This window comes from Cyanistes caeruleus, chromosome 1, assembly GCF_971803275.1.
Source record: "Cyanistes caeruleus chromosome 1, bCyaCae1.hap1.1, whole genome shotgun sequence".
In the NCBI taxonomy this organism is placed as follows: Eukaryota; Metazoa; Chordata; class Aves; order Passeriformes; family Paridae; genus Cyanistes; species Cyanistes caeruleus.
In genome coordinates this window covers 29,203,424-29,226,081 of record NC_141701.1, presented here as the reverse complement: position 1 = coordinate 29,226,081, position 22,658 = coordinate 29,203,424, and the positions used below count along the sequence as shown (strand labels likewise).

At 43.0% G+C, this 22,658-nt stretch overlaps 1 long non-coding RNA gene across 1 annotated transcript; it reads right to left on the bottom strand.

Moving 5' to 3' along the window:
• Nucleotides 1-6,292: 6,292 nt before the first annotated feature.
• LOC111924617 (uncharacterized) lies at nt 6,293-11,806 on the bottom strand. The gene is made up of 3 exons (XR_015285408.1): nt 11,467-11,806; nt 10,805-10,867; nt 6,293-8,847 (listed from the first exon to the last, which is right to left on the bottom strand). It is a non-coding gene; the product is annotated as an uncharacterized LOC111924617 (long non-coding RNA).
• Nucleotides 11,807-22,658: the final 10,852 nt, after the last annotated feature.

Genomic DNA, 22,658 nt, shown 5'->3' with positions numbered 1-22,658 from the left:
CTGGGAGCAGACTGAGGGAAAATCTCTACATCCTCCAGCAATTTTCCTTAATGTGATAGACTGCAACGTATTTTTCTCACTTGCATCTCAGGAAAAGGGAAGGAATGATTTCTACTAGGCTGTTTCTTCTGAGGGAGTAGAAATTCACTGTGTACACTTGGATGAAAGTTTTTTGCAAAATAATAGCTTTGTAGCCAGAACTGTAACAGCTCCTTGAGGGCAGTCAGGCTGGAGGGACTGGAGGTGGTTGTACAGCCTTGTCAAAGTGTTTGGGGAGGAGGGTGCAGTGTAGCAGGGGGCAGCCACCAGAGATCCAACATCTCGAGAGGAAAGAGGCCCCTATCAGTGAGCTGTAGAGTCACACTTCAGAGATTTAATACAACAGGGAGTTGTAAGTACTTAGAATTAAAAAATTACCTTCATCTTCTGCAAGTCTTGTTCTGCAAGAGTGGTGGGTTTTGGCTGGGCACTGGTAGACTTTTTGGCCTGCTTTCATTATAAATTACTGTTCAGGAATTTTTGACTTGTCCATAAAGCAGTTCAGGTCTGTTTTTTCCAAAAATCACATGATAACTGGATTCACATACTAGCTGTAATTTTCTTACTTCTGGCTAGAACATAATATTTTGACACAGCAATTAATATGGATACCTACTGTTCTCATCTTGCAACAAGCATAACACCATGCACTGTTTCTGAGCTCTCTGTCTTGTGTAAGTAATGCTCAACAATAAGTTGCCAGCTTCTGTGGGTTTGCTGCACCTCATTTTATAATAGATTTTCTTCCTAAAGATTTGGGTTGCAGGAATAGGGAGACTGCAGTAGCACAGAACTTTGCTAAGGAAAAAGAAAACCCTAACAATCCCTCCTAGCACTTGCACAGTGCTTGGAAAATGTGAGTCAGGTCCACTCTCAAGCTCAGAAACCAGAATGCAAATAAAAGAACCTAACAATGTTGCCCAAAATAAATAACCACAGTGTGGAGGCACCTAACTGGGGGATGTGTGGAGGAGAAGTTATTCATTTTTTTTAATCCTCAAGCTTGGCACATCTGCCACAAACTAAACAAACAAATTGTTATTGGAGTCAGGAAGGGACAACTAATGTAAAACAGGCTGAGACATAAATTAGTAGTCATGGTAATGTGTCACAGGTGAGCGCTCCTCAAAGAAGTGACTTGAAATGCCAAACAAACCTTCTACTGAAATCCTGGGAATCTGTTTATCCAACCATTTTATTTTAATCTAAGAATCAGCTACAACTACTATGAAAAATGCATATAGAGAAATACAAGCATTTCAAACTGTTGTAAAATAATTAGCAAACTTTCTTCCATGGCTTCCCTGCCGTCATAGCACGTGCACAGCCATGTGCAGTACTCAGTCACAAAGTCAGGCCTCCCTAAATCAGAAGCCATGAAAACTTTAAGCACTGCTTTTTTCTTTCTAAATTCCAATGTTTTATGGAATACAATTATTTTTCTTTGCAACTGTTAGAATTGTCAATGGCAAAGAAAATAAAAGACTAAATTCCTACATAATCTTAGCTCCAACTATGGAGCTTGTGGTTTTATGGGGAAAAAACCCATTCATGGTGCAAGACCAAGGATAAAACAATGACAGCTGGTAACAAGAAATGGGCTCATCTTCTAAATGCTTTCATACTCATGGCAACTGTTTGAGCAACTTTGCCAAAATTTGTCAGGAAATGTCATATTATTTCTTTATATTTGTTCCATGGGTTAGTGCTGGCTTGTCACATTTCAGGATCAAGACAGTACATTAAGCTAAAGAAGGTGGTCATATGAACACTGAGCAAACTGTTAAGTAGCTGTCAGAATGACTGGCTCAAACCAACAAAAGATTAACACTCCTAACTTAGACCAAATGGGTCGACCTAATAGCAACACAAATATGTGCTCTGAAAATAACTGAGCGGGGGCTATTTCCGGAGGGCTTGAGGAACGTTATGACAGTAAGTTTGTTCTTACAGTTCAGCCAGCCTTAATCATCACCTCACATTTCTCACTTCAGATTACAACTGTCTAAAAAATTACTTCTGTCTAAAGTGCCAATAAACTCAGAAAACAATGTGGTGGGTTGACCCTGGCTGGATGCCAGTTGCCCACCAAGGCTGCTCTAATACTCCACTCCTCAGCTGGACAGGGAAGAAAGAAGTATAACGAAAGGCTCATGGATTGAGAGAAGGACAGGGGAAGATCATTCACCAGTTACCATCATGGGCAGAACAGACCTGCCCTGGGGACATTTTTTTAATTTATTGTCAATCAAATCAGAGTAGAATAATGAGAAATAAAAACTAAATCTTAACACACCTTAAACTGCTGCCACACACTCACACCCCACTTCCTGGGCTTAACTTTACTCCCGATTTCCTCTCCCTCCTCTCTCCTAGCAGTACAAAGGGATGGGAATTGGGGTTGAGGTCAGTCCATCAAACATTGTCTCTGCCTCTTACTCCTCAGGGAAAAGACTCCTCTCATTTGCCTCCTGCCCTCCCATGGGGTACAGTCCTCCACCAGCTTCTTCAGTATGGGTCCTTCCCATGGACTGCTGTTCTTCGTGAGCTGCTCCAGCATGGGCTCCTCTTTCCATGGGGCCACAGGTCCTGCCAGGAGCCTGCTCCAGTGCAGGCTTCCCATGGGGTCACAGCCTCCTGCTCTGGCTTGGGTCTCTTCCAGTGGCTGCAGGTGGATCTCTGTATCCCCATGGTCCTTCACAGGCTGCAGGGGCACAGCTGCTTCACCATGGGTTCCAAAAGAATCCCAGCTCCAGTGCCAGAAGCATCTCCTGTGCCTTGTTCTGCAGTGACTTCAGTGTCTGCAAAGATGCTTATCTCACATAGTCTCACTCCTCTCTCCCAGCCAAACTTGATGTTTTGGGATTTTTTCTCTTTCCAAAATACACTACCCCAGAAGTGCTACCATCATTGCTGATGGGCTCAGCCTTGGCCAGTGGTGGGTTCCCATTGGAGCCAGCTGGCATCGGCTCAACTGGACAAGGGGAAGCTTCTGGCATCTTCTCATAGAAGCCACCCCTGCAACAAAAAACTTGCCACACAAACCTAATACAGCCCTTATTTTGTGAGAAGTACTGTCTGCTCAGGCCCACATTGATTTGAACAGGACTCTATGAACAGAGCAACTGTACATTTCTTTCTTGAAACAACAGTCCTAGAGGTTTTTCTGAATCTTCATGACCTGTGCTTTTTGGGTATAAGAACACAGCACATTCATTTGATTCCTGAACAGTCCATAACAGAGCTAAATAACTTTTAAAAGTCTTTATTTAGATTTAATTGCAGCAGAATCTAATTAACAGTTGTATATTAAAGACTTGAAAGTCTCTGATCTCTTCGAAAATCACCAATACTGCCAAAACTGCAAACTCAAAAACAAGGAGACTGATTTACATTGAGACATCTTTGCACTGAACTAGTTAATGCAATTTCTTCAAAAGGAAAATAATAGCTTTAATGACAAACTAGCAGAAACACAAAAGTGATTAGAAGGCCAAATCTCTGTGAAAGTATGAAATATTGGAAGAACTAGTAATGAAGGGGCTTGCCAAGTGTAAGCAGCAGAATACTCCAGTATCAGTTAGATACTGCAAAGTTTCAGGTATCTTCATGCTATCATAAGGAGGAATCTAGGAAACATATTTATATTTTAACTATAGAGTTCTAAAGGCAAAACTGTGCCCCTAGCATGGGTGGGTACAGCCCTGCTCTGCCTGGCTGCCAAGTGATGAGAGGAGCCTGTGGGCTTCAGGTAATGTGAGGCTGTAGCATATTTTTCACATTTCTCTGCAGCAGTACACTCTTTGGTTTACTTGATCTGATGTGCAGAAAGGAAGAAAGAAGTTGAAATACTCCACTGAAGAGGAGAGCAGAAAAGAGACAAGGTCACCTACAATTATCATAAATCATGGAATAATTTAGTTTGGAGAGCTCCTCCAAGTTAATTGAGTCCAAAGTTTCACCAAACACCACCATGCCAACTAAACCATGGCACTAAGTGCCAGTCATTTTTTGGACATTTCCAGGGATGGTAACTCTACCACTTCCCTGGACTGCCTGATCCAGTGCTTAAACCACTCTATCAGTGAAGGAATTCCGCCAACCCGAACCAGCTCCAGGCCAACCTGAACCTCTCTGGTTATGACTGAGATTATGCTCTCTTGTCCTGTTGCTGGTTTTCTCAGAGAAGGGATCAACCCCTAACTGGCTACATCCTCCTATCAGGTAGTTGTAGAGAGTAATAAGGTCTCCCTAGAGCCTCCTTTTCTCCAGGCTAAACAATCCCTGCTTCCTCAGCTGATCAATCCTCACAGGGCTTGTGTTCCAAGCCCTTCCATGGCTCCGTTGCCCTTCTCTGGAAATGCTCCAGCATTTCAGTGTATCATCCCATAGTGAGAGGCCCAAAACTGGACACAGCTCAGTGCGGCCTCACCAGTGCTGAGTACAGGGGGATGGTCCTTGCCCTGATCCTGATGGCCACACCTTTGCTGACACAAGCCACGATGCCCTTTGCCCTCTTGGCCACCAAGGCACACAGTGATTCATGTTCTGTTTGGCTCACAATAAGCACCCCCAGGTCCTTTTCCACTGGGCTGCTTCCCAGCCACTCTTTCCCAAGCCTGTAGCATTGCCTGAGGTTGTCATGACCCAAGTGCAGGACCCAGCACTTGGCCTTGTTGAACCTTGTACAGGTGGGCTCAGCCCATTGATCCAGCCTGTCCATATCCCTGCACGGAGCTTTCCTGCCCTCCAGCAGATCAACACTCCCAACCAACTCGGAGTTCTCCGCCAACTTACTAAGGGGATTGCATTCAATCCCCTCCTCCAGATCATCAGTAAAGATATTAAACAGGATGATTTTATATCTCTCTTCCCTTTAAAATCCTTGGCTTCTGATTCTCTTACCAGAAGAAAGTACAGGTTTAGAAATAAAAACAAAACAAAACAAAATAATGTGACTTTGCTTTTGTTTATCATCTTTTTTGTTCCTATTGCTCCACAGTAGATGACTAATTTCCCCTTCAGTCCTCAGGGGGGACTGACAGCACAGCACGACCGCTAGCTGTTTCAGGAATAACTCTTCATTTTGCAAGGACAATCTTCCTGGATGCAGAATGTGCTGTCTCCATACTGTGTCTTTCTTAGAGGCAGCTACTGACCACACACAGAACATGAAAACAAGGCCTATGGCTACCTTTCAGTAGGTAAAATGGTTCCAGAATAGGATGAAGACCTGTAACTTCTCTTCTGTCCCACAAGCTCTTTAGGTCTGGAGGAGAAATCGGACTAAGACTGTTGTACAAGAAAGAGAAACCCTGCACTTATCTACTTACCTGTATGACTTCCTTCTAATCTTGCAACCTGTAGCATCTGCCCAGGTCCAAACATCTGGCTCTTGGGCATGTAGATCCCCTCCAAGGAATGCCACAGCCACACAAGGAGAAAATATAGTGATCAAAGCAGTAACAGGCAAATATTCAATGCAATTCTGATGAACTCAAACAGTTGTTTTATATTTGATCCCAGCAATTTTTTGCTGAGCAGTAAGATGCAGCTGTACTTTGACACTGCAGAAATGGAGAAGTCAGAAGTATCTACAAGTTAATTAGACCATGAAGATTGCAAACTTAGTTTTTTTCCCCTTCTATGTGGAGCTCTGATGTGCTTTCTATAGCTTTCCTCTGAACTGCTTTCTTTTTCTTTTTCTTTTTTTTTTTTTTTGACCCATAGTAGTTAGGAATATTATCCCTCCAGAAACAAGTTTTACAGGAAAATCTAATTACATACACTATATTTCAACTCAGAGCGCATTTTACAGCATACTTTGAAAACAAAGGTACTAGTTATGGTGCTATAATGTTATTACTGATGTTATAATAGGGATTTTGTGTCTGACTCATATCTCACCACTCCATCAGACTGGTTGACTTTTGCAAAGTCTGATTAAGTATTAACTCAAAACATAAATCCTAAGGAATTTTCCCAGTCACATTGACATTTACTAGTTTTCTGCCATGCATAAAAACACCATTCTGCAAAATCCCATGCTGTTGCTTTAGTGAATGAATGCAAAACACTCTTGGAGCCACGGTAAATACAGACTTTTACATGGAAACACTTCATTTATTCCAGCTGCATAATCTCTTGTTTATTGCTGTGTCCTGTGCTTTCCTAATCAAACCACCTGTTGTTTCAGACAAATGGTTAAAACTACTATCTGTTTAAAGTTTACAGTCCAAAGAGAACACAGTAACAAGATGGTCATTCAATCTGTATTCTCCAAACAGATAACTAAATTCAATATTCAGATGAAAGACAACTGTTCAGTTGGACGCTGAAGCAGCTTGGTAGCCCACATTCCTAGCAGGAAGAAAGTCCTCTGCTTTTTAAATCTAGGTTGTTCTCACAGTTAAAAAACACATCCTTAGGAAACAGCAAACAGATTCTCCCAAACATGGGGAAATTATTTTCCAAATAAGGAATTCCCCACCGAGTCTTAAACAAAGGAAATCATCCGCTTTTCCTACTGTAAGTCAAATGAATCATTTTTCCCCTAAAACAGATGTAACTATACTTTCCTAGATGAACACATTCACTTCAGCATTTTGAAGGACCTGCACTTTCAGTTTTGTTTGTGCAAAAGGATATAGAGAAAAAGTCTCAAGTCCCAGTAGGCAGACTTGTTTCTCTAGCTTCTTTGTATTGTCTGTGCCAATTGATTTGGGAGAACCCGTTTCCCTGCAGCAATAAGCTGAAAAGCACTTTTTTTTAAAAAATACAAACTGTCTGAAGTTTGTAGTGAATATGTTCACATGACAAATATTTGCTACTGCTCCCAGAACAAAGGAACCCAACTCAGATGTGTACAACTCATTTAGGAAAGTCTAATCTGCTTTTGCTCTATTAGCCTTTTGCAGAGTAACAGGCTTTATGAACCTTAAAACCAAGGTCAAAGATTGTTACACTCACATGAATGTGAAAAACTGCCTTAGAGCCCATAGCTGATACTCCCTTGCACTCCAGTTCCAGCAAAGACACCTCTACCTCTATGTTGTAATGCCTGTTTGTGAGCACCTGGACACAGCTGACAATGTGCAAGTCTACAGTTGCCACCTGGAGTTAGGATTTGTCTCCTTTAGAAGGGCTTTGTATCAAGTTCTTACTTGCAACTTTCTAAGAGCTGTTTTAGCCCACAGGCAGACCTCTCAATTACTGTTGCAAGATCTCCCAATAAAATCAGGACCAAATTATTAGGGTTTTTTTTTTTCTTTTCCCTTGGAGAAGTTGGTAAGCAATCAGATTTAGTGGGAGCATGGCCTCTGACCAGCCTACATCTTAAACATCCTCCTGATACTCTCATAGACAGCAGTGGCTTCTAGGTACTCCAGCCCACTCAGTCCTTGGAAAATGCCAGCACTCTCCTAGTGATGCTTCCTCAGAGTTGCCTTCAAGAACAAATAGACTTAGGCCCAATAAAGAAGGCAACACAGCTGGAATTTCCATGCATGTCATCTAATGCTCACTTTCCATTTCTAAATTTGAGGTCTAGGTCTCAGTTCAGAACATTTTTTGGCTCCAGCAGAGACTTCCTCAGACTTTTTTTGCTGGTAACAACAGCACAATCAATTAACAATGTGAAAGGAATATTGGAAGGAGTGAAAAGGTTGGTTTTTACTTTAAGGAAATAATACCCTCATTCCATAAGGTCTCCTCTTCTACTTAGAGAGAGGAGAAAGGTGGAGAGGTAGGAGAGGAGATTGACACTTCTCCTGTTTCACTTCTCTAGGACACAATGGAGCAAGCTGTATTCCACATCTGGTCTTAAAGTGAGCGCTGGATGAAGCCCACCCCTGCTGCACCATTACACTCTCAGTAACTTTCTCTCAGCTGTGTTCATCCCTGGGAAGGTGCTCTCTTGCCAGGATGTTCTTGCCTCCTCCCACCCACTCACCCCCCCGAGTTTCCCTGGCAGCTGTGTCTTAGCCTTGCTCCAGCCCTTAGGATATCTCCACCTACCACTTCCTGCCATGAAAACCTTTTAGATTTATACCAGATCTGCTTGGATAACAAGACACCAAATTCTGAGCTGCATCATCTCTCAAAGGCACAGATGGGGGGATGGGATGCAAAAGTGGTTTCATGTACCAAGGCAGCTCTTTTTCTGCTTGGGTTCTAGGGGATCAGCACACATCAAGAACTGAATCTGTTTCAGCAGCCCTTGAATTGCTTTGCTTCATTCCAGCAGCCCCAATAGTACATAAGAATCACCACAGTGAACACTCCCTGCACAACTACGGGTGTGGGAGTGTTTATGACTGTGCTATACAGCACTCAAGATGTGACAGGTCTGTGCTCCTGTTGTGATCCTTCACAATTCTTCAGCTGCTGTGGCCTGGCCTTGATGTGATCCTTAGTCACTGACAGGGTTGCTATGCTGTCCCCTGGTGCAGAGCATGAGGACAAATACACAGCTCTACTCTAACCAGTGTGCAGGTTACTAAGGCTTGTAAGACAGAAAGAAGCTGCGAGAAGGGGCAGGAGGAGGTGAGCTGTGTAGCTGTGTGGAGATCAGGAAAGGAGCTGCAAAGGGCTGCAGTCCGTCGGGAGGAGATGTTGCACAGGAAGCTCAGCAAGAAAGACAAGTGTGCTTCAGACTCCTTCAGACATCTTTTTTTTTTTGTGGAAAAAGGAGTGAATTAGTTCAATGCATCATTATTCAGGAGGTGACTTGTTCAGTTTGCTGTATTCCAGGTTATTAAAAATGGAAATACAAAAAATGAAATCAATTTTCCAGACTTGCTCCATCAGCTACTGAAAGGAAACAAATATTTTCACATTCTGTTTCTAGCAGGTATGTCATTTAATGTTGCAACACTAATGTTTGGGCTGTAAATGCTTCAGGGAACTTGAAAGAAAACTATTTCCATTGGATTTAAATCACAGAAACCTTTCAATTACTATGAATTTCTCACATGGTACAAATATGAGCTTTGATGCTTTTAAATTTAGCTCTTTTTTATTTACCTCATAACATTACAGCAGGAAAGGGTTCATAAATACTGAGTATTACACCACAAATAATGTCAAAACAATGAATGCTGAGATTCCTAAAGAGAAAAACTGTAGGCTTATGACAGTAGGCAGTAGGGACAGAAGAGAAAGACAAAGAGAGAAGGTAACTCATTAAAAGCTGAACATTACACAGAAGCAAATATATGACTGTGTTTCTAATAAGGTAGCTCTCAGAATCCTTTTGAATCCCTTAAGACCTGTGTGTGGAATGCAATATATGCCAGCGGCCCAAACCAAAGAACACATACAAATACTTCAAGGAATTAATTATAAATACTATAAGATTCCTGTGTGTAGTGTAAATTATTGTTACTGCAATTTCAAGGCTCTTTATGCTTGAGATGAATAAAAGCAAGTTTGTTATGTTCCTAGAATATAGGAATATAACTGTGAAATGAGTGATTTTCATCAAAATAAAGAATTCTTTAATATAAATAATATTTAATATTATATACATATATCTTACATTTTTATACATAGCTTATATTTTTATATATCTTTAATGTAAAATAAAGAATTCTAAAATCTGAGAATTCTGAGATTCTGCTCCATGCCACCATAAATTAGGGCTTTTTCTCCGTACTCTTACTGGCTTTCTTATACTAAGAAAATCTTATTGCTGACCAAAAGCCATGGAGTATTTTATCCCCATAACAGACCAGTGATTATACATTTCCTAACCGCCCTACATTTATATCTCTTGTTTCCTGGAGGGTATTTGTCCCCACCATGCTGGCCTAGTTGTCATCATAAAACTATGCCCTGTTCAGTTTCTGCAAGACAAAATAAGATTCAAATCCAGGAAAGGGTTCGTGGCTGTGAATCCATTAAGGAGACTTCCTCCAGTCCAGAGTTAGTTAAGTAAGATCCTGAGCCTCAAAGATTTATATGTCTAACTTGTATTTAAAGGTACCTAATTACCTTTAAGAATCTGAGCCTAAGCCCCTTAGCCCCTTGGGGTTAACTTGTGGCTCTCTCCTTAGCATTTCTTACAGCTATTTTGGAGAGATCCCTGTTCAGTTTGCTGACATTAGGCATTTTAGGAGGGAAAAGGGCTAATTTCAAATCTGTGGTTGCTATATATTAAAAGCTACGGTGATTCAAAGAAGTGCTGGCATCTTGTAAATCACCAGTGTGAATTTACCTTCTCATTTCTACTGTCTTTGCACAGAGCTGAAACCCTTCTACTGTCCTGTCTTCTTTTGCTTTCCTCCTTTTATATGCTTCAATAAACAACTTCTTCAATGAGCCCTATACAACACGCTGCTTTCCTCTAAAAAGCAGCAGACTTCTTCTGCCCTCTTCTCCTTTGCAACATCCTTGCTTTGGAATCCCTCCAGTAAGCTCCTTAAGCACATGGAGTCACAAGTACTTAGCACAGAAGAGAATTACATAAATAATAATAATAATTAATAGCCCATAAATGGAACCTTAAGGAGCTTCTAATCTTCACATGTGCTTGGAAAGCAACTCTCTGAAACTATTTAATTTGGGTGAGAGTTCTTAGCGGCAATAAAATAATGAAAATATCAAACAAGTTTATACAGTTACATAGCCAAGTAGGCTTCTGCACAAGGCAATATCTGTATATAGTTTGGCTGTGGCAGAGCATTGCCCATCCCGGATTCCTGAAGTTGACTTTTAAAAGTTTGCAGGGAATGTGTAGGATGTGCTACTCTTCTGTACTACTCACTTGAAACTGGCTGCCAGGTTGGAGGAGTGAATCATTTGGAAGCGATGGATTTCCTTGAGTTTCCTAGAATAAGACATGACATAATGCATGCAGTTACATAGCACTAGCAATACACTGTTGATGCCCATATTTAACGCTCTTGTTTTTTTAAGTTAAATTATTTCAATAACCCTAGTGTTTGTAAAAACATTTTGGTCTCCATTTTCATGGAAGATTGGAAGATGTCAGTATCAAAATTCTGAACAAAATCAAAAGAACTAACTGTGCTGCTGTGACTTCTGGTCTTTCTTGTGACTGAAATGTTGCTTATGTGTAGAAAAACTGAGATATCCTTGAATGAATAATAATTTTTGTTTCAGACCAATTTGACTACAATGTCATCCCCACACTAATCAGCACTGAGACCTTCAATACTAATCGCTGAATTTTCCATGAAATATGTTAGTTTAGTAAAATCTTGAACGGTTGAGAGTGAAGTATTGAACTGCACTTGGAAAAGAGCAGTCCTGGAAACGCACATTCCCAGTGGCTCAGAAACAGGCCACAGACCCTGGCACGGCACACGCTTGTGTGCTGGCCACGACTTTCCACTTCTGGTCCTGCGAAGCCATCAGTGTGCTTTCCACAGGGACATAGAAATATCCTGGGGAAAACCAGCCTACCCCTGGAAAAAACGAGCTGCTGTTGTTAGTCCACAAAGGATGGGGAAAACTGGCTTGGAAAGGGCTGCACTGAGACGCTCAGCCTCTCTCACAGGCCATTCCCTTAGCTTGCGTAATCCTCTGGGGTGAAAAAGATTTGCCCCCATCATGTCTCCGTTTCTCTTTAAGTTCTCCCTCCCGGCTCGCCGGAGAGGCCTCCGCGGGGGATGTGAGGGCCGGGCGGGCTCTCCCGCCTCTCCGGCCCGGCAGTGGGAGGGAGGCGCCGGGCCGCCTCAGCGGCCGCTGCCGCCATGGAAACAGCAGGCCCGCCCGGCGGCTGCCCGGGCCCGGGGCGCGGCACGCCCGGCCCGGCCCGGCCCGGCCCTGGGAGAACCCGGGAGATCTCAGCCCCGAACTGAAAGAACGCAGCGCCACGCAGTGCTGGCGTGCCTGCGGGGTTTTTTGTTTGGTGGGGTTTTTCTGTTGGTTTGTCAGGGGGAGGGTTGGGGGCTTTTTTGGGTTTTTTTTCGGGGTGGGGAGGAATCGTCCAAATGCAGTCACCGTTTGTTATATTTATTTAATTGAATTAACACAGGAAAGCGTCAGAGAGCCGAGCTGGTGTGTTTTTCCCCTGGTGCAAGGGGAAGAATCGAGCGGGGGGAGGCAGCGCTGGGGGCAGGGCGGGCGGGAGGTGACAGGGCCGGAGAGAGGATGAGGCGGGATGGGGGCGGCTGGAAGGGGAGGGCGGGAGCCCGTGAGGGCAGATGGTGCTGCAAGTCCCCTCCTTCAGCGTCTGGAGAGACCCGAGCGTGGGGGCTGCAGCTGCGTGGAGGGACCTGGTGGGCGTGGGGAAGCAGACAGAGACGCCGGAATGTAAAAACAGAGTTTCTGAGCAAGGCAGAGATACTCAGTGGGTTGAAGGGGAGGGATTTAAAGTGTGCCTAGGAAGTACAAAGGCAGCAGGAGTACTATCCATCAATTCCTCCCGAACCTGGAGGAGGGTGCATTACCCGTCGGGGGCCGGCTGATCACAGCCGGTGTGGCCTCAGGGACAGCTGCTGCGCAGATTTCTGCCTCCAGCTCACACCATCCCTTCCTCATCCCATGCACTGCCCCCTGCTAATCCTGCCCCCAGCCAGGGCAAGGAAGCAGAGCGGTGGAGGGGCTCATCGCTGCTGCAGAGTTGAGAGGAGTGGGATGTCCTCTGCTGATGGACCAGCACCAGGAAACGTGGAGCTGCACCCACAATTTGCTATTCTTCTGCTGTCAACAAATAACAGCAAGAAATCATCAAGCCCTTGCACTGCTCATCTGTGTAAGAGATGGCAATTTGCCACGGACAGAGGTTAATCCTCCAGCTCAAATGGCAGAAGGCCATGTTGTGGAGTTACAGCATTCATCAAGCTGGCTAATGATCTTGTGGTGACATGCATGAATTCAGATGACGAGTATCTTGTCTTTGCTTTAAATATGACCTGAAAGATCGTGCTGCAGGACTTGTTCTTACTTTATCCTCCTCCTGCATATATTCAGCATGTTGCAGGTTTCAATGGTGGATTGTGTGTTGTTTTCCACACAGTGCCTCTGTTTCTCAATGCTTGAGGTGGATGGTGCTCTGGGGATGAATTGTAGCTGGGCACTGAGGAGGGGTGTTATCTGGGTTATCTGTTCTTTTTTTGCAAAAACTGGACCATGTACAGTGAACAATGTGGTATATACCTCCCCAGAAGGGAGGTATGATGGAGATGGGATGGTCTCAGGAGCAAGATGGTTAAATGCCACTTAGCAGAACTAGAATCTCTTTTTGCTTGCATGACAATTCTGCTTACACAGCTCTGGGCAGCAGCTTAAACTCCAGCTTGCTGGCCACTGCAGGTATGTGCCCCATCCTCAGATATCCAGCCTGCACTGCCACAGCTACAGCTGAGATCACCAGACTTCTAGTCCTAATAAAAGAAGTACAAAAACAAACAAAAAAAAGCTAAATACTTTGAAAAAGTAAGCAAAAAAAAAAGTTGGGAGATGACTCAGACTGAGAATCCGAAGTACCATGTCCCTTGTTCATCTTCTCTATCAGCCATAAGGTTTAGTTGGAAGGATATTCAGATACCTGAGGGCGTCCAGAGGAGGCAACAAGGCTGGTGAGGGGCTTGGAACACAAACCCTGTGAGGAATGGCTGAGGGAGCTGGGGTTGTTCAGCCTGGAAAAAGGAGACTTAGAGGTGACCTTATCACCCTCTACAACTTCCTGCGAGGTTACTGTGGTCAGGTGGGGGTTGGTCTCTTTCTCCAGGCAGCAGCTGACAGAGCAAGAGGACAGAGTCTTAAGCTGTGCCAAGGGAAATATAGGTTGAATATTAGGGAAAAGTTTTTTACAAAAAGAGTGACAAAGTACTGGAATGGTCTGCTCAGGGAGGTGGTGGAGTCACCATCCCTGGATATGCTTAAAGAAAGATTGGATGTGGCACTTGGTGCCATGGTTTAGTTAAGGTGCTAGGGTGTGGGTTGGATTTCATGGTCTTGAAGGTCTCTTCCAACCTAGAGATTCTCTGATTCTGTAAATGAAGATTTTCTGTAGTATCAAAGCTAGATCTGTTCCTTCATGTCACATCTGCCCTTAGGCTGTTAATTGCTCTGTGTGGCAGCTACCAACTCCACAAATGCACTAGTGAAACTGCCGGCTTGCCGTGCAGATGATTTACAGACCAGCCTTGTAAATGTTTGGGTCAGTGCTGCTGTGGAGGCAGGGAACTCTGCTGCCAGAGTGCAAGTGGGAAGCTGGAGAGATGAACCAAAGAGAGAGGGAATGTCTTCATCTGCTTTTGCCATGAGAGAAAATTTTCCTGTATCAATACCATGACCATCATCACTTGAGTAGTACCACTGGTATGAAAACTTGCCCCTCTGCTCCTGGAGGTGTCTAACAACATCTACATTAGTATTGGCGGGCCCCTGAGGAACACCAATGAATAATCCTCTGCAGAACACGGCTGGGGCAACATTTGGCTTGTGAAGCTGCACAAACACAGAATAGACAAGAAATCAAATTACTGAGCAGGCACTCACCAAGTGGTCACTGGCTGTTCTGCTCACCAATGATGCTAGAATCCCACAGGAAAAAAAACATCTCAGAACATCACATGTAATTACAGACTGCATCCTCACATAGTTGTGCAAGAGGCGCAGTTCTAAACCAGCATTTGACTAAAATAGTAATATCCTTTGAGATATTCTGTTTATCCAAAAATACCTCTCTTCCCATATAGACCTGGTCAGGGCTGTTTTTCTGTTTCAGCCCGCCTGACTGAGGCACCTGGGAGGGTGCTGCAGGTTGTGAGAAGCATCCTGGAGCCCAAGGAGTGACAGTGAGCTGACTTGGCATTCCAAGTCTTGCCTGCTTCTGGGGCAACCCAGCCCAGCCCATTGATTCAGCCAGCCCCGGCTCCTGCCTGCATTTCCTTCCCCTGAGCTGCATGGGTAAAGAGAGGCAGGCTGCATTCCCCAGGAAAAGGCAGGCTCTGAGATACATTATTGATTTGCTGAAGGAGACTCTTGCCAGAGGGCAGTGAGAGAACAGGGCAGCTGGGATCTGTGAGAGGATGGCTTGCCCAGACAGAGATCAATATGCTTCAGCAAAGCAGAGAGCAGGCGCTGGCAAAGCCAGAAATTTCCTTTGTTCTGTTTTTCTTGTGGAAAAAATAGACAAGCAAATAGGCTTAAGGATTCTGGATATAGAGAAGAGAATAACCTCTTTATTTACAGAGTAGCACAACCCATCCAGCAGTAACAGTTTTAAGCCAGACTGTTTTAAGTTTGTGTATAGCTGAGGAAATGGTGACTAGTAAGGGTGGGGAATCTAGAATTTAGTGCATGTCTGTTGGGCTCCTTTTTGGTTTGAAATAAGGGCAGCTTCAGGGACAAGTCACCAAGTTCCCAAGTCAGTATTTTGTGGTTTTACAATCACACTTTCAAAAATGTTTTCTCATTCCTGTTGCTGTGTGGAAGATCCACCAAAATAGCTCTGAAGATTGCCAACACGCCAGGCAAAAGAATAAAATACTACTAATAGCATCTGTTTTGAAGTTTGTGTGACATACAATACCAGGAGCCAAATAGATTTTAAATGCAAGTGTGTTTTCTATTGTTTTTAATTTGACAGTGACTCCTTAAGAACATAACATTGCCTCCAGAGTTTATTTTACAGTTCACAGTAAATAAGAGGCTGCCAGGCGTGGTTACTTTGTTTTGGGGTTTTTTTTTGTTTTTTTTTTTTTGTTTTTTTTTTTTAGTTGCTCCTGAAATCATGGTCTAAAAACTCCTAAAATGCAGATTGAACTGCTGCATGGTTTTGGAAGGACTTCGGGTCATTGTGTCCCCACAGCACCCCATACTCTGTTTCACTGTTGCAGCTGCCTGTAAGTCTGTATTCAAATTAATTGTTTTCATAACTACTTTGTTCTCTTCTGAAGAACACTTCCCTTTTTTATTTTAATAACTACAATACAAAAATAATGAGCTAAACAGGGCACAAGTGGTGACTGATGAGTTCATGCTGACAGCATGCTTCTTGGGATGGCTTTGGTCCATGCAGCTCATACTTCTCAGCCAGTGCCCAGACACAAGCCAGAAACGGTTCCCGGGAGACATCATGGAGACTTGTTTTAGGAGACAAGGAAAATGCTGCCATATGGACACTGGCTGGGTAGTGCCACTGGAGCCTTTAGAGTCAGAGGACAGGCATTAAACCTGCTCAGTCTAATACAGATGTAGCTATGATTAGGCAACTAGTAGGAAAAGCTATCACAAATTTCAGCTTCATTACATATTTAGCTATCCTAAGTCCCGGTCCTCTGCAGATCGGCCAGGGATCTGGTGGAACATGTAGGGTGCATGGACCTGCTTGCTTGGATCTTTTATAAAGTATATAGTGATTTAAGTTAAAAAATGCCAATTTCAGCAGCACCAGATATATCTGAGTATTTTTCTTTTTATCAAAAAATGTGTGTTTCTTCTAGGGTATGAAATATAAACTACAAGGTAAAGGGAGAAAGGAGGTGGATATAATTTGTGTTTTCTTCTCCTACTACAAGTCTGTAACCCCTGGCAGTGAGTGTCATGTCAGCTGGGCACTTTCATGCCTCAGACGTTACAGCTAAGCCTTCCAGCATTTCTCTGTGACAGACCAATTGGAAGGAGAAAGGAGATTGAACCTGTCTCCTTCAGCATGTTACTTCAGCTATTCAGCCACTAAACTTAAGGATTTAGCTGTAAAACAACAAAATAAATTCCAGCTTCCCTTCCTCTCCCTCCCCAAGCCCCCTGGGTTCTCCCTAAATAATGTCTGTGGTCACCCAATTAGGCTATTTGCAAAGTTTCCACTTACCACAATAATTTCGTAGGAATGACTGTTCCTTCAGTGCTTTGTGATAATAAGAACAGAAATAGGGAATGGAAAAAAAGACCAGAGGAGAGACCTCACCTAGAACTAAGTAACTTTTTTTTACTAAGTAGACTGAGCAGAGTGTCAGGGAAAAGCCAGGCAGTACTTCATCCTGAGCTATCACATCACTTAAGACTGAAAGCAATTACCGACATTTTCACAGGGCTAAGACCACATTTAGGGTTGAATGTTTGTTCAGGCAAGAAGTCTGCCTATGCAGTTAACTTCAAGACATTTAGTTAGTCTGATTCGTGGGTTGCCACATCTGAAAACAGTAAAGTCCAGTTGAATTTGGAAACAGAACATGAGGACACCTTAAAACATGACGGCACCTTAAAACTGCCTTCCTTAAAAACAAGCCAGTGAATGCAAGCTCTCACTTGTAAAATAGTCGTGCCTTAAAATCCCTGAGGTTTTTCTCCTTGCTCCTCCTGTTAGGTTGTATGAATACCTGGGGACTTTAAATCCAGAGTTTATTATATTACTGCTCTGATGATGCTTCAGGTCATCAGGACACTTATCCAGAAACAGTTTCCCTGGATAAGTGTCTTGATGACCTGAAGTTTCATCAGGGAAGTGTCCTTATACCCTGCAACAACTGTCTGTGGAAGACCAGGAGGGTCATGCAGTTGACAAGCCTTTAAAATCAGGTAACAGGCTCACCTGCTACATATTTAAGGTATGTTTGGGGCACCACAATATAAAGAAGATAAAAAGCTATTCCAGAGCATCCAGAGGAGAGCTATGATGATGATGAAGGGCCTTGAGGGGAAGCCATGAGCAGCTGAGGACACTTGGTCTGTTCAGCCTGGAGGAGACTGAGGGGAGACCGAATTGCAGTACAGAGCTTCATTGCAAGGGGAAGAGGAGGGACGGGTACTGAACTCTGCTCTGTGGTGACCAGTGACAGGACCCGAGGGAATGGCCTGAAGCTGTGTCAGGGGTGGTTTAGGTTGGATATTAGAAAAAGATTCTTGCCCCAGAGGCTGTTTGGGTGCTGGAACACGCTCCCCAGGGAAGTGTTCACAGCACCAAGCTTGACAGAATTCAAGAAGCGTTTGGATAATGCTCTCAGGCACATGGTGTGACTCGCGAGGATGGTTCTGTGCAGGGCCAGGAACTGGACTTGATGATCCCTGTTAGTGCCTTCCAACTCAGGATACTCTCTGACTCTATGCATACAATAGTGAAGGAGAGCTCTTTCCAGCACAAAGCTGGATATGTGTGGAATTGGGATGCAGTAGTCCAGATTTGCACAGATAACATGCTGAGTTAATGTACCACTTTTTCTTGGGAGTTTAAAATGGCCAAAGGTGCCTCTTGAATTTAGGTATTCAATCTTCAGTGGTACCAGGGTGCTTAAAAGCAGTAATTAGAAGCACAGATTTACTGTTAAGGCACAAAGAGAAGAGCTAAGAGACTCTGAGTAATAATTCTATGACTCAAAGCGATGCCAGTGTGTGGTCCCAGCTCCCATAGCTGTGCACCATTTCATCAAGAATGGTGTAATGCTGCATCCCTGGGAGTGTTCAAGGCCAGTTTGGATGGGGTGTCAAGCAACCTGGTCTAGTGAAAGGTGTCCCTGCACAGCAGTGGGGTTGGAATTAAGTCTTTAAGGTCCCTTCCAACCCAAAACATTCTATGATTTTTGAACAATTTCAACCACTGTGCTTTTGTAAATTGTATTTAGAGGTACTAAGCTTTCCTTGTCAGCATGGAGGAGGAAAAGCACCCTGAAATATTTGTTGATACTACTCTTTATCTTACAAGGAGGGCCATCATTGGCTTGACCCAAAGAAGATTTCAGTGTGACATAAATGAGTTGTCACTGCTTTTGCATTGCTCTCAAGTGGAATGCTTCCTGTGCCTAGCCTTGTAAGTGTCAAGAGCCTCCAGCCACATAACTCTGTTGCCCTTTCTATTAAAGTATTTTCTCAGAACCTCAGAGTACAGAAATATGGTTAGATTTCCCCAAGCTGTTCTAGTAATCAAATATGAAAACAGTAGAAAAATCTGTCTGTGAAGTTAAAGAATATCTTACAGAAAATTTGAGTGGATTTGTGAATAGCATAGTTTTAAAGACAATCAGTAGCTAGAAATGCATTTCATCTTTGTAATTTCATATGAAAACCACTTCCAAAAGAAAACACCCATTTGTCCTTTTTCTTAATTCCTGGGTACTTGCAGCAGCTTGTATTTTGTGTGGTGAAATTAGTGTATTAGGCACTGAATTGAAAGAAAAATGATAGTTGTGCTTTGTTTATCTTGTTTATTTGATGACTTCTTGCCTTTCAGACCTGAGTCGATTCCTTCTTCCTTTACAGAAATAACACTCCTTTACATTGTGGGGCCAAGCCACCAGCCCCTTGGAACATTTTAGATAGTAACAATCTCTCCCATCCCTCTTTTAAAAGGCCAGTGGACCAAACTTGTTAAACTCTTTCTGTGGAGTCTCATGCCTTGTGAAAGGGAGTGGCAAGGACAGACAGCCTGAACATGGTAAAGGGATAGACTACAATGCACAGCAGTGTAGCCAACAGATACAGAAGATGGCTAAGGATAGTACAGAATGGCTGAAGAAAGAAAAAAACCAAACCATCAGAAAGAACCTTTCAGCAAAGCACTTGTGTGCCTATGTTACAGTGCTGTGTTTTCTGGCAGTTCTTTACAGAGTTTGTCAGCCAGACCCTTAAAAAAACTTGGCTTCCACCCTACTGAGTGACATTGTCATCTAAGTCAAAGGTTTTGATGTCTTTCCCTCCTTCACCTGTATCCCCTTGGAAAGTTTCTCCTCTCTCTCCCCTTTACTCCACACAAGGTGCTTGTTAGCTGTCCACTGCCTTCTAGCCCTTTACTCTTCTGGGTCTGATCATATCTCTCAGATAATTTTAAGATATTTTAGAAATTACTACATTAGAATGCTTCCAGTTTTGAAGCCTCTCTTCTTGCGTTTCCCTCAACTGTACATTGACAGATCAAAGAAGCAGGAATTGTTACCAGCTTAAAACATCTCCACTGCATCTAAGCAGAGCTCTTGAGCACAGACTGTCCTATTATTTGTCTGTACCTTCCCTGTGGCTGCTGTCACTACAAGCCCATTTTTCAATTGTCTACCTCATCTTGTGCCAAAAGCAGGATCCAGCTTTTAAGATATAATGAAGCACATTAGAAGGACTCAGAAGTTTGTCTTTACAGCAGGCCAACAAGCACCAACCTTTCAAAAAGCAGGGCCAAAAAGGGTGCCTCCTTCTCCTCCTAAGCAAACAGAGAATCGAAAATTCACTGTACTAAGATGTGAATTACATTCATATGAATGGCAAAAGTGATGAAGAGAAGTGTTCTCAGCATAATAATTGTGATTACCTGAACAAACAAGATAGGCACCTTGGACATCTAACCCTAGTCCTCTTTATCTGCACCATCACTTTCTCCCTAACACCATACATTGTCTCCCATCTAGACTTAATTCAACACTTCAAATTGTGTTTGATCAGGGACTGATCAAAGAAGTTGCCACCAGACACCTTTGGCAGATTTTAAAAAGACCTAGTTTTTGATTTAAAAACAGAAACTTAAAATGTCTGGTGACCTGTCCTCAAAGATAGTTGTTTGCTCAGTTTGAAACACAAAATTCTCTGCTTGCTGTAACCTGCTGGGCCAAGATTCTGATATCCTCAGAAATGCTTTGCATGCATGCTGGTCTTCACTGTGCTGAACAAGTAACTGGAACACTTTCAGTTCTAGTATTTCAGTACAATGTTTTTGTCTTGTGTTCAGGATGGAAACTGAAAAAAATTACCCCAAACCCCCTAGTGAAATATGTAGCAAAGTTCTCATGTGGAAAGTTTAATTTTGAAATCTTCCAATTCAAACAAGTTCATTTTGGCTTTGTTTCACATGGAGATGTATACTCACAGGTGGTTTTACTGCTTTTCAGTCCTTGGGATTTATATCCACTCAACACTGTCACAGTTCTCCTTGTGCCCCATTCCAGCCAGAGAATAGAATGCAGTGGAGGGGAAAAAAACCCTACCATGGTAAGAACCAACTTGTTTCTTGTGTTTTCCAGCAAGATATGTTTGATATAAGATGATGAAATTGTTGATCAAATAGTTCATTCTTCTAGGGAAAAAAAAGAGTCAACTTTTTCACAGTTGCATTTTCCTATAAAAATTTGTTTTGGTGCAAGTTCTAAAGCAGCTAGAAAATGTGATATGTTTTTCAATTATCCCCTTGTTTATGGACCTTAATGTAGACTAAAGACACCCAGATTCAACTCTTCAAAGTTTTGGTTAGGAAAGAATGTATTTAAATGTTTACTGAACAGTACTACTATAAATTGAATTCATGTCTACCATAGTTTTCCTGGACAGAAATGTCACTTCCAACTTGATTCTTCCCACTGTTGATAATCCCCTCCAGTCACTGAGTACTATCTGCAGTACAAGCAAAAGTGCTCCGTTGTGAAAGAGCAAAATCAGCTTGGCCACAAATTGTCAGCTGAGAATAAAAATAAAGTCTCAGAAGAAGGGCTGACGTTGAACATCACTATTCAGAAGTTACAAGAAGCCAAATTAGTCAAAAATAGACTAAATGGCAGAGAAATGATGGGTGAAATTGAAGCAGAAGTCCTCAATATCGCGGCTTTCACCATATAAAACCTCTATTTTCATTTTCTGTCACATGTCATGAGAAATGTCAGTTCCTGTTCAGAGAACCTCACTGCTGTTTGTACCTCAGAGATATCACTTGTTCAATTTGTCTTTGCCTGTGCCTTAGGACAGCTGCACTGAATTTCCAGTGACACCTGCAGTTAAGATCCCTACAATGAGAATTCAGTAATTCTTCCCATCTGTCTGTCTAAAGAGCTATGGTAGCCAAGTGTTTCCTCTGAAGTCCACATGCATCCTTCTCTCCCACAGCCTTTGTACCTGTGCTCTGACACAGTGTTTGAAGTCAGCAAGTGAACAGTACACACTGCAGAGCCTCCTTTCTGGACAGAGGCATTGCTGTTGCCTGCACACTCTCCCCTTCTCCCTGATGAAACCTAAAGTAACAAAGAGTTATAGACTCGAGCTCTGTCCAGCTTCCAGCTTGGATAATTACACTAGATTTGTCTGTATCCCCTCTGCAGATTTAACTAGACACAGTACACAATTCACTTCCCACTAGAGCTTGCCATGTAGTTTGTTGGGTGATTAAGATACAGTTCAGCAAGAAGACAGTGGATAGCCTTTGTGTATCTGATGAAACACAAACAGCATCTGAAAAGACCAAGCATAGCCTTGAGTCTTTAATCTATGAGAAAAGAAAAGCTCTTACATCTGCTTCTGAAACCTGATTCCTGATGAAACAAGCACCAAACACTCTGGATCACACCTTAAGATCAGAAGAGAAAAACATCAAAACTCAAGTCAAAACTCTGCTAATGGTTCACAACTTGGGGCTCCTGGTGGCAGGAGGCTGCCTGGGAAGTTCCGACACCCCAAAATATCCAAACTGCCAGAACGACCTGAGAGAGCCCTTCTGCGTTGCACTGGCAATACAGTGCAGGCTGAGCAGAGAACCCCAGAGGCCACATCTCATGGGACCAACAGCAGAAAGTACCCCTAACCTATCTGCCTCTCCTCTGTGGGTGTCAAGCACATCACCACACCAGACAAAGACTACATGTGTGCACACATTACATCAGTGTTCTGCAAATTTTGGCTTCAGCCCCATCATCTGTCTGCATCTTCTTGTTCACACTGTGAACTAACAGACTGACCACTCA